This window comes from Plodia interpunctella, chromosome 11 (assembly GCF_027563975.2).
Source record: "Plodia interpunctella isolate USDA-ARS_2022_Savannah chromosome 11, ilPloInte3.2, whole genome shotgun sequence".
Taxonomy (NCBI): Eukaryota; Metazoa; Arthropoda; class Insecta; order Lepidoptera; family Pyralidae; genus Plodia; species Plodia interpunctella.
Window position 1 is genome coordinate 9935105 of NC_071304.1, and position 10523 is coordinate 9945627.

A 10523-nucleotide genomic window follows, 5' to 3' on the forward strand; every position below is an offset into this window, starting at 1 on the left:
GATATATATATTGTTATACATAATAATAGAAATCGACGTGTGGTCGTGTGGGCTCTAAAGGCTGGTGTAGGCACTGAGCTTCCCTCCGTCACAACCTCGAGTGCGATAGAAAGAGAGAGAGAGAGCCGATACAGTACTGGGTACTGTCATAACATTTTTTTTTAATCTACGGTTCATAACATTCTTTCTTTTATCTATGGTTCATAATAACTTTGACAAAAGTTTAAAATGTCCGGGATCGGCACATATTTATATTATCGAGATGAATGTTGTTCACTGGCGTGACGAATGTTCGGCGCTTTGTTTTATTTTGTTGGTCGAGTGCGAAAGTAATTACAATCATTTGCACTGTATTTGAGCACTGTATTTAGTGATTTGTGAACATAACGACTATTTGCTATACACATACTACCACATAATAGCAAACTAGGTACCGAAATAAAAATAAAAGAAACGAGGCTTAATTGTATTTTTTTTTACCTTAAATTTTATTATAAAAAAGGCAAAATTATTCCTAATAGCATCACCTACCTAGTTGAGTCAATTAGCTATAAAAAAGATCACTCTAAATCCTTTCACAGATGTCGTGAAAGTAAAGGATAAAATACCTTGAAATAAGTAGAATCAGAGAGGGTTGACAAGTCAAATTCATTACGCTGAGCCCGGGCTTCGAGACATTATAGCCGAAAATGGAATAAGCGGGAATAAGAGAGAGAGAGAGAGAGAGGTTTTTGTTCATCAGTTTTATGCGGAACTTCGTATCATATATATATAGTAAATTTTAATTGAATTAGGTATTAATAAGCAAGATTTTCATTTTGAACAAACGAAAGAATCTGTTTCATTAGATGTAACGAAAACGTTCGCCCAAAAGTTTTTTCCTCAAAATTCGCCGCGAAATTTTGGATGAAAAAGTTAATCAGACCATGAACGCTGCAGAATTTGTGCTGAGGAAAGGAATAGTTGGAAATAAAGTATCACAAACGGAATAACTGCGAAAGAACGCAATCGATTTTGAAATTTAGAACAAGGTATATTCGTTTTTCACTTGATAATATTTAATAAGGTAAGTAATTCCCAAGCTGTTAACCTAAATAAGTAAATGTTTCAAACATAATATTTCACAATCTAGCTGTGACTGGTTGCATCTAGTTTTAGTTAGTAAGAGAAGCAACATTTTGGCATATATAACACTTTTTTTTATACTACTAAGCAAGCAAACGGGTATGCGGCCTGCCTGATGGAAAGTGGTCACCGTAATCTATGATCGCCTCCAATACCAGGGGTGGCACAGGCGTTGGCGGCCCTGAATGAAATAATTTCCACGTCCTTTTTGAAGAACTCCATGTTACAGTTTCTAGAGAAACTTATGCCAGGGAACTCATTCCACAAGCTCAGAGTCCGCAAGAGAAAGTTCCTTTAAAAGCACACTAATTACGCGACAATTTCGGCTCCAAGGTGTGTAGATATATCCCCATATTTATTTTTAAACATTTTAAAACATCAACTATCAGATTAGGTACGGTAGGCAATTTTTAAAAGTGAAGTTTTAGACTCGTTTCACCTTTTTCTGATAAAATATAATGTAATTTTACCGATAAACTTACTTGCTAAATTAATCAGCCTGATGTGACTGGCTAGTTATCCTTATCCAGCACATGATACTCAATTTTTAATGCTATCTGTTCGATGTGTTACATCATCATCAGCCTACCCTTATCCCAGTTTATGTGGGGTCGGTACAGCATGTCAGCCTCCTCCACTTCTCCCCGTCTGATGTTAACCGATCTGTTGCATTAATCTTTACTATATTCTGCCGAATGCACTCCATCTCGTCTTCCTCTACTTGTTTTTTCTCTGAATTCAAATTCAAAATTCTTTATTCCATTTAGGATGATATACATCACTTAATGACGTAAAAAAATTTGGTACATAAACTGTGTTTACTGCCGACTTCCAAAGCGCAGGTGAAGAAGAAGCGGCGCGACAAACTTCATAATTTAAGTCCTTTGAATTGTCCTGTTCGGTATCCTTACATATTAATTAAAAAAGGCCTCTACCACGTATGTCTGTTCGCGATAAACACAAAAGCTATTGCATGGATTTTTATGAGGTTTTCAACAATAGATAGTTTGATTCCTGGGTAAGGTTTAGGTGTGTAATTTATTGTGTTTTACCCGAGCGAAGTCGGGACGGGCTGCTAGCTATCAGATACTGTAATCAGCTATCAGATAATATATCAGAAAACGGTGTAACAGGGCTGTTTTGAAGTATGGTTCGGAGAGCTATAATCAAAAACGTTTTACGACATAAATCAGGATACACGGGTAGGGCTGTCCGTTGTCATCTATAAGGATTATCGGGTGAACTTCCAAAGTTCAGTCATTAAGCTTTAACGGCTGTCTTAGCAATCGTAAAGCGTTCGAGCTTTTGTTCTTCGGGAGGGGATGTAACGTCCATTGATATATTACTCGACTTAAGTACAGACAGTGACAAAATGCTTTTAACAGAAATTATAACAGTATGTACATTTTGATAGAATTACTATCAGAAACGATATACTATGGTATTTGCTATTATTGTTTGTTAAAATAATTTTGGACGTTGGACGTTGACGGAGCTGGTACCTAAACTGGTATACAAGGGTAACCCTTGGCTTCCGCGCTTCATGGCTGCGGCAGAAACCAGGAAAATGCTCGATGTAGTGAAAATAATCTTTGGTAACCAATGACTCCTCAGATTTAAATGCGATTCGGCTTCAAATTCGATTTCAATTACGGCAGTACTGACAAAATGGTTGCGCAATTAGTCAATTTAGAATTACTTAGAGATTATTTGTATTACATTAAACAGTAAAGTTTTATATAAAGTTATATATAAAGTAATTTATATTTAAAAAATGGTAAGCCCTTCTGGCATAATAGGGACCAACACTGTTTGAATGAGTTTCTTTCGGCATTTCTTCTCAGCAGTGGTCGTTCCGAAATGCTAGTAGTTTGTAGCTTTGGTAAATATAATTTAATTTAGAATATGACGTGAAAAAGTGCCTGTGAAGGCCTAATTTCTGAATAAATGATTTGATTTTGATTTTGATTAAACTATTTTCATCGACATTTTTTATTTATTTATGGCTATTTTGTGTATTTTAAAAAAATGTTCCTGTAATTATTTCTAAAAGAAAACAAAAGCTTGCAAAGTATTATACCGACATTGCTAATAGAATTTGTTTGAGCATTCGGCAAGGAGCGAGGAATATAAACCTCTTTGGCAGGATTCCATCGAAGCAAATTAAAAGGTATATTTGAAATGAACACAGCTCTGGTCGCCGACTCTACGGATTTTTCTGTGCCGTAACGAAGTGACTATTTATATTTATGATTGTCTGTCGTCTCCGCGTGTTTCTGGTTGCATTAATTCAAATTCAAATTCAAAATTCTTTATTCAATTTAGGATGATATACATCACTTATTGACGTCAAAAAATTACTTAAACTAAGTCTACTGCCGGCTCCCAAAGCGCAGGTGAAGAAGAAGCGGCGCAACAAACTTCACCGCAGCCTTTTCTCCAAGGACGTCAATTAACAAATATAGGTCTTATACATATATTAAAAATTAGGAGTACGAATTTACATCATTATTAAAAATGTCAAAATTTGAATGAAAAAATAAAATAAAAGTTGTATTTCCAATAAAATTATTGATAATTGTCACACAATACATATATATATATATATATATATATATATATATATATATATATATATATATATATATATATATATATATATATATATATATATATATATATATATATATATATATATATATATATATATTGTGTGTATAATAAAAAGCTAAATGTACAAAACGTACGTAATAATGTCATAAATCAATTACATATGTGTAATGGCTGTAACGCCGCGAAACCAGGGGGCCGCGTAAAATGACCCTAAAATGTTGATGATTCGGGTGTTGTTTGATGTCAACCCTCTTACGTAATGCTATTGTTATTATTAATTGCCTATGTGTCCGTTAGTCGCTTAACAATTACAGGAAGATAAAGAGTGGTGTTATTCCAGGGCGGGACCACACGCCATGAGACATGTTATAAATTTTTATTACGATTGTACATTTCTAGTATTAGTGTTGTTTACACAAAATTCATACTTTGCTTTTTCTGCGCAGGTTAAAGTTAATGTCAAAATTGACTGATGCAATCGAATATAAATACGAAAGTTAGACGACTTTCGTGTTTTAAGTTACATATTTCCGAATATATTTTCCAAACTCTTAAAGAAATCTCCGTCTAAATTTAAGAAATTTCGATCACTATATCAATGAATGTAAAGGTGACCTTTGATACAGTGGAGACGATACATTCAGCCGAAGGTAGCGAGCAGAATGTCCAACGATTTCGGCTTCCAATCACGAAGTCGCCATTTCTTGCGATTTTAGCGACACGCCTAGCGTGCACAGACTCACTAGTAAAGTTATTTCTTTTGTATAAAACTGGAATTTTATAATTTTATTTATTAACATGGCAAACAAACATTGCAGTCATCGTAACACCTAATTAAGAGCATATGGTGTGTTTACACTATACGTATTTTTTCCTTTTTATTCCTATTTAGGCACAATGATTATCCTAATATAATATTTGCTCTCTTTATCTTCTTCGTAATCGTATTCCTCATGACTGAGGGTCGTGGTCATTACATGGAATGAAACATACGTAACAACTTTCTTGGCATTATTAATGGAATGGTTCGCCATTGCCTTCTCCATTTCACACACAAGTTAATAATCAACCAGTGTGCAGGTTTCCTTACGATGTTTTTGCTTGTGTGGTGGTCTATGAAAACTATTATACATGAGTCAGTATACAAACTCATGTGGCACGAGTAGGATTCGAACCTGGGACCTTTCGATCCACAGGCGGGCGCGGTCTTAACCATTACACCACCACCGCTTCCTACTAATATTTTAAATGCGAAAGTTTGAGAGATTGTGTGTACATATGTTTGTTACTCTATCACCCAAAATGTACTGGTCGGATTGTTATGAAATTTGGTACACGAGTAGAATATAATATGGATTAACACATGTGTGTCAGCGTACCCGTAAAAAGTCGCGATACAAACGTTTTCAGATAAAAATTGCGTTTAAATAATCTTTTCTGTCCATCTGTGGGGGTCAGTACTCCCAGACCTCATCACCCTATCAGCACATATCTCTGAACCCATCTAAATAGCTAAGGGACTGTAAACTTGAAAGAACACAGATATTTTATCTCGTCTCTGCCAGCGGCATGAGATCTATAACAATGTTTGGGTTAAAAGCGTAGCGTAGCGTCGTTTTCCGTATTAGTATTTTAAATCCATATCATACGAGCGAGCAGATTCACTAGCTGTTGCCCGCGGTTCTTCCCGCAGCATAATGTAGACTATAAAATAAATAAATATATTAGGACAAATCACACAGATTGAGCTAGCCCCAAAGTAAGTTCGAGACTTGTGTTATGGCTCCACCCTTTCAATTATATCTACAATTACATTCACGATGTATTGCATGCTCTGTTCGAATTGATAGAAAGACACACAAACACACTTCACTTCACAAAACCAAGTCGTTTTCTACTGTTTGTCTGTCTGCCCATATATATATCTATGCTTACGCAACGGATTTTGATGCGATTCAAGTGTGGTTCATACATAGTGACAGACAGCGGGAAGCGACCTTGATTTATTTCGTACTATATAGTGATAGTGGCCTGTGGTGGCGGTTAAGACACTCTCACAATGGTCGGTCATTGGTTGGGTGACCAAAATTATCTTGAGCTCTTCCGTGCTTCGAAAGTCACGTAAAGCTGTTGTTCCCGTTTGTATTTGCAGTCGTTAAAACCCGCCAATCCGCAATGGGCCCACGTGGTGGGTCATGGCCCAAACTTCATTCATTCATCCGTAAGGTAAGGCACTGCCCCAGTAGTAGGGACGTAGTGATAGTGTTATTTCACTTTTTTATGATACGAAAAAAATCAAAAATTATCAAGGTATTCTCGTAACAAAATATATTGTTACTTTTTTAAATGCTGTATTTTATAAATTTTGTCGTGTCTCATCCATTCTTCCTGATCCTCCGGTAACGACGACGTATGACGGACATGATTCAGGATTAGTCCGGCGTTGTGTGTGTATATGGAGGATTTTTCGCCATAATGTTATTTCACACGGGAATCCCCTTTAAGGTTTAGGGTACTGTGGCATAAAATCCTTCTATTTTATCCAAAAAAATTTAAATTTTGGCTCTGTTTCTGTTTATTGAAATTTATATAAAGCATACAAAATTATATTTTTTTAATCATTTAGCAATAGAAATTGTGTAAGTAGGACAAAATAATTAAACATAAATAAATAGTGTAATAACTAATTACATACAAAAAACTTGAATATAATCTGAGACAGGTTACAAAATGAGTATGTTATATAAATTAATATAATTAAATGATCGCGACGAATTGCGAAACTCGTTCCTTTTTTAAGTCAAAAATAAAATTAATAAATTGAAGCATTTTCACGACGAATTCCAAGCGAGTTTTAGTCGTAGACAAAACTAAAAAATTAAAAAAAAAAAACTATATTACCGCTCGTATATACCGCTCACACTTGGCATGTTTTTGCACGGAACGTCTAGTATATAACCTGTTTTTATTTCATAGTGACTAATAACCTCTATTCAGAAGGATAATAACGTGAAATGTTGGGGATTTGGAGACCCGAAGACTGCCGTGACAATACTTAGTACGTACTATATATATTGTAGACTAGCTGCGCCTCGGGGCTTCGCTCCCGTGGAAATTTCGGGATAAAAGTACCCCAGTCCAGGTTATATTCCACCGGTGTACCAAATTTCATAACAATCCGTCCAGTAGATTTTGCGTGAAAGAGTAACAAACATACAACCTCACAAACTTTCGTATTTCTTATATTAGTAGGATTAGTAGCGATTGATCAGAGTTAAATGATAAAAAAATATCGTTTGCATGGATAAAAACATATCATAGACAAAATATTAAAAAAAAACTATTACGGATGGGTTTCTTCTAAGCAATGGTCATTGTAAAATGAAAGTAGATTGCAGCATTAAACATCAAAATCATAAATAAATGTTTAAACTGTGTGATTGATTTTTAATTTTTACAAACATATTCTCAAGTTTTCACGTTTCAGGAAAGCACAATTGACAGTGTTTACCAAAAAACATTAAAAAATCATAAATAAATCAAAAGTTGCAAATTCGATTAAAAATATATATATTATCTAGAAATCTAACATAAAAACATCGTTAGGTCCGGAGTCTACAAAAGGCTTTATTTGTAAACAAAAATAAACAACAAAAAAGGTATAAAGTCCTTGTGAAAAGCTCGTGAAGTGTGGATCCACTTACCCGGCGTCCTAAATAAGCTACAAATGCGACAAGGCAGCACTACGCGGCGCGATAAACAAGCACATTTATTTATCACAAGTTTGAGTTGTTACAATTATAAATAAATTGAAGAACGAAGTTCTTGTCGATGGAGTATTTTTCATTGTGCTCTGTTTCCTGCCATAGATTTTACCTCCCTATACAACACGACTTGTACTTTGTCTTTTATTTCATCTATGAATGCCCTTCTTGGCTTTCCTTTCCTTGTTCTAGCTATTACAGCTATTGCTATATTCCAGCTATTGAGTTATTACTTTTATTTTTAGTTAGTGTGCATTAAATATGACTCATATAATCGTTTATATGAATCATATTATCGCGCACTATAATATATATTATAGAGTATTGCGCAGTATAGTCTATATTATAGACATGTACACGATTCACAATACAATACTTTTTTTGCATTTCGAGCGATATGCGATCATTGTACTAGAAAGTATTTCATGTTAAAACTATTCAATGTATTTGTACATTATACAAATAACATTTTTTATGGATGAAAGTTTACGATGTCAACATATTGGGCGAAAGTAATAATATGTACATTTGTTTGTCGCTTCGCGCTGCCGCATATGTAACTCAGCTAGGGCTCTGGTTGAGGATGGTTACAGAAGCTTTTTTTACAGTGTCATGTCTGCTAACGACGTTGTGAGTGATAATATTTATCATAGTGAACATAGAAATTCTATATTTTTTTGACTAAATAAAATGTTGTAAATTATTTTTTATAATAATTTCTATGGCAGATTTATTAAATTGTATCACATATTATTTCTAGAACAAACCAAAGACAGGGATTTTTGGAAGAAATAAAGGATTAAAAAAATTTAAAGCAAAAAAAAAAATCAAACTAACAAATACCAGAATATTACTATTTTTTAACATCGGTAAAACATGCGGGCTTAGCTTTCTCTTAACACCAATAAAAAAAAAATGGTACTCATGTTATTTGCAATCACTTTTTTCTTTATTTCATAACACACACTTCATTACAAACTATTGGAAATACTGTATTTTAAAAACATAAAAGCCATAAAAAAATCCCGTTCGTTCGTTCGTTATAAATATGATATGGAACAGCACAGCAAAAATTCTCATGCAAGTCATAAGTGCCTTGTTAAATTTTACACTGTCGAACTATAATTTTGCACCGTTCAAAATGGAAAAAGTAGCGTTAGTGAGATCTGGAGTTAGAAATTGTACTCGCAACAAGTTTTTTACTACAGTTTCATTTTTGCCACAAGCCTTTATTGTCGTCAGAGAGATCTTATGGCATTTAACGCCTGACAAAAATCCCGTGTCACTGCTATAAACCGTTGAGGAGTTCGCTCGTTTGGAGTCGATCCGGCCTGCACCATCTGGTCATGCTTATCAAATTAAAGCATTGTCATGGAAACTGAAGCGGTGTGGGAAATTTCAACTCTGTAGTTCAACTGGAAGTAGGAGAAATCAAACTTGCAAGATTTGATTACTAAATAAAAGCTTGTAAAATATTACATATGTTGTATTTTGTTTTTGCCGTTCACTCTAGGTAGAACACTAAAGATCATCATCATATCGAGTGTGTTATTGCTAACACTGGTGTCAGATTTTATTCAAGTCGCCTAAAGGCATCTGACATGACTTTTACAACCACTTACCTCCATCTAGTGGCAGGTAGTCGCATACACACTAGTGAACTAAACTGTTCACCAGAGTGCAGGTTTCCTCACGATGTTTTCCTTCACCGGAAGCAAGTGGTGGTGTATAAAAACTACTATATGAATCAGATTGGTATACAAACTCATATGGCTCGAACGATACGATAGGATAGAACGATCGATAGGATTCGAACCTGAGACCTTTCGATTTACCACCACCGCTTCAAACATTAAAGAAAAGTTGGCTGATCGATAAGGAAAGTCTGTGCCCCAACAGTGGGGGATACGAAACACTCAAGACTGATAGATATCATTTTCCATCTTAACCTGACCAGGAATCGAACCCGCGACCTCCGGTGTAGCTGTCTCGCATGATGATCATTAGGATTTAGATGTCGTCAAAAATATCTATAAAGTTCAAAATTTTTTGATGAGTGAGTTGCATCAGTCAACTTTGACGTTTAATTTAACTAGCGCACAATGTTCGGCCCAGGTCAAAGTTACTGTCGAAGTTGGCTAGTACAATCCAATATCAAATAACAAGACTCTCACTCACATTTTTGTGTCCCAGTTGATACGACCGACCAATACGTAGGATTCACGAATCCTACTGTGAGTGATTTTTTCGAATATTGGTCACGACCGTAGACCGACTAAAAAGAAAAAAAGTCACTACAGAGAACGATCAAAACCACTCCCTTGTGCTATCCGCGGGAAACAGAATCAAACACAAGTTACAATCGGAATATTAAAAACTTCGACAGACGGGTTCGGGCAAATCATAAAGCGACATCCGAATTTCAATCAAATTCTGATTTGTACACCGGCACGACTGAAAAAATTGATTTTAATGCACGTGTAGTGCGGCGAAATATCGCAGGATTTTTTTAATTGATGTTAGTTTTTAACCCCCGACGCAAAAAGAGGGGTGTTATACGTTTGACTGCTGTTTCTCTCTGTCAGTGTACGTGGCACCGTAGCTCATCAACGGATGAACCGATTTGGATGCAGTTTTTTTTATTTGATAGATAATTTTTATGCGGTGGTTTTTAGATATGTTTGATCAAAATCGGTTCAGCCGTTCAAAAGTTCTAGCGAAATGAGTATTGAAAGTAATTTTTTAATTTGTCTGACAGATAAACTTAAAAAATCAAGATATAAAACTTTTATAATATCTGACACAAGCACATAACACTCAATGATTTTGTAATTAGGTAGTTGATGAATAATCACGATCGGAGTATTCAGTCTCATTTTCTCATACAAAATACCTTTCATTGAAAAGCAGTTAATTTATAAGCCGCTACACAAAAAGTCTTATCCGGGCGTTCCAATTAACTAATTAGACTGATTCATGGATCTATTCAGTGCTATGATATCCTGGTAGATCAGGTAAAAT

General features: G+C 35.0%; 1 protein-coding gene across 1 annotated transcript in view; it reads right to left on the reverse strand.

Moving 5' to 3' along the window:
• The window catches only part of LOC128673756 (uncharacterized), a 39637-nt gene extending 29713 nt beyond the window's left edge, over window positions 1–9924 (reverse strand). The window contains exon 1 of the mRNA XM_053751827.1: window positions 9681–9924. The gene's annotated coding sequence lies outside the window, so the exon portion shown is untranslated. The remainder of the gene's footprint in view (window positions 1–9680) is intronic.
• Window positions 9925–10523: the final 599 nt, after the last annotated feature.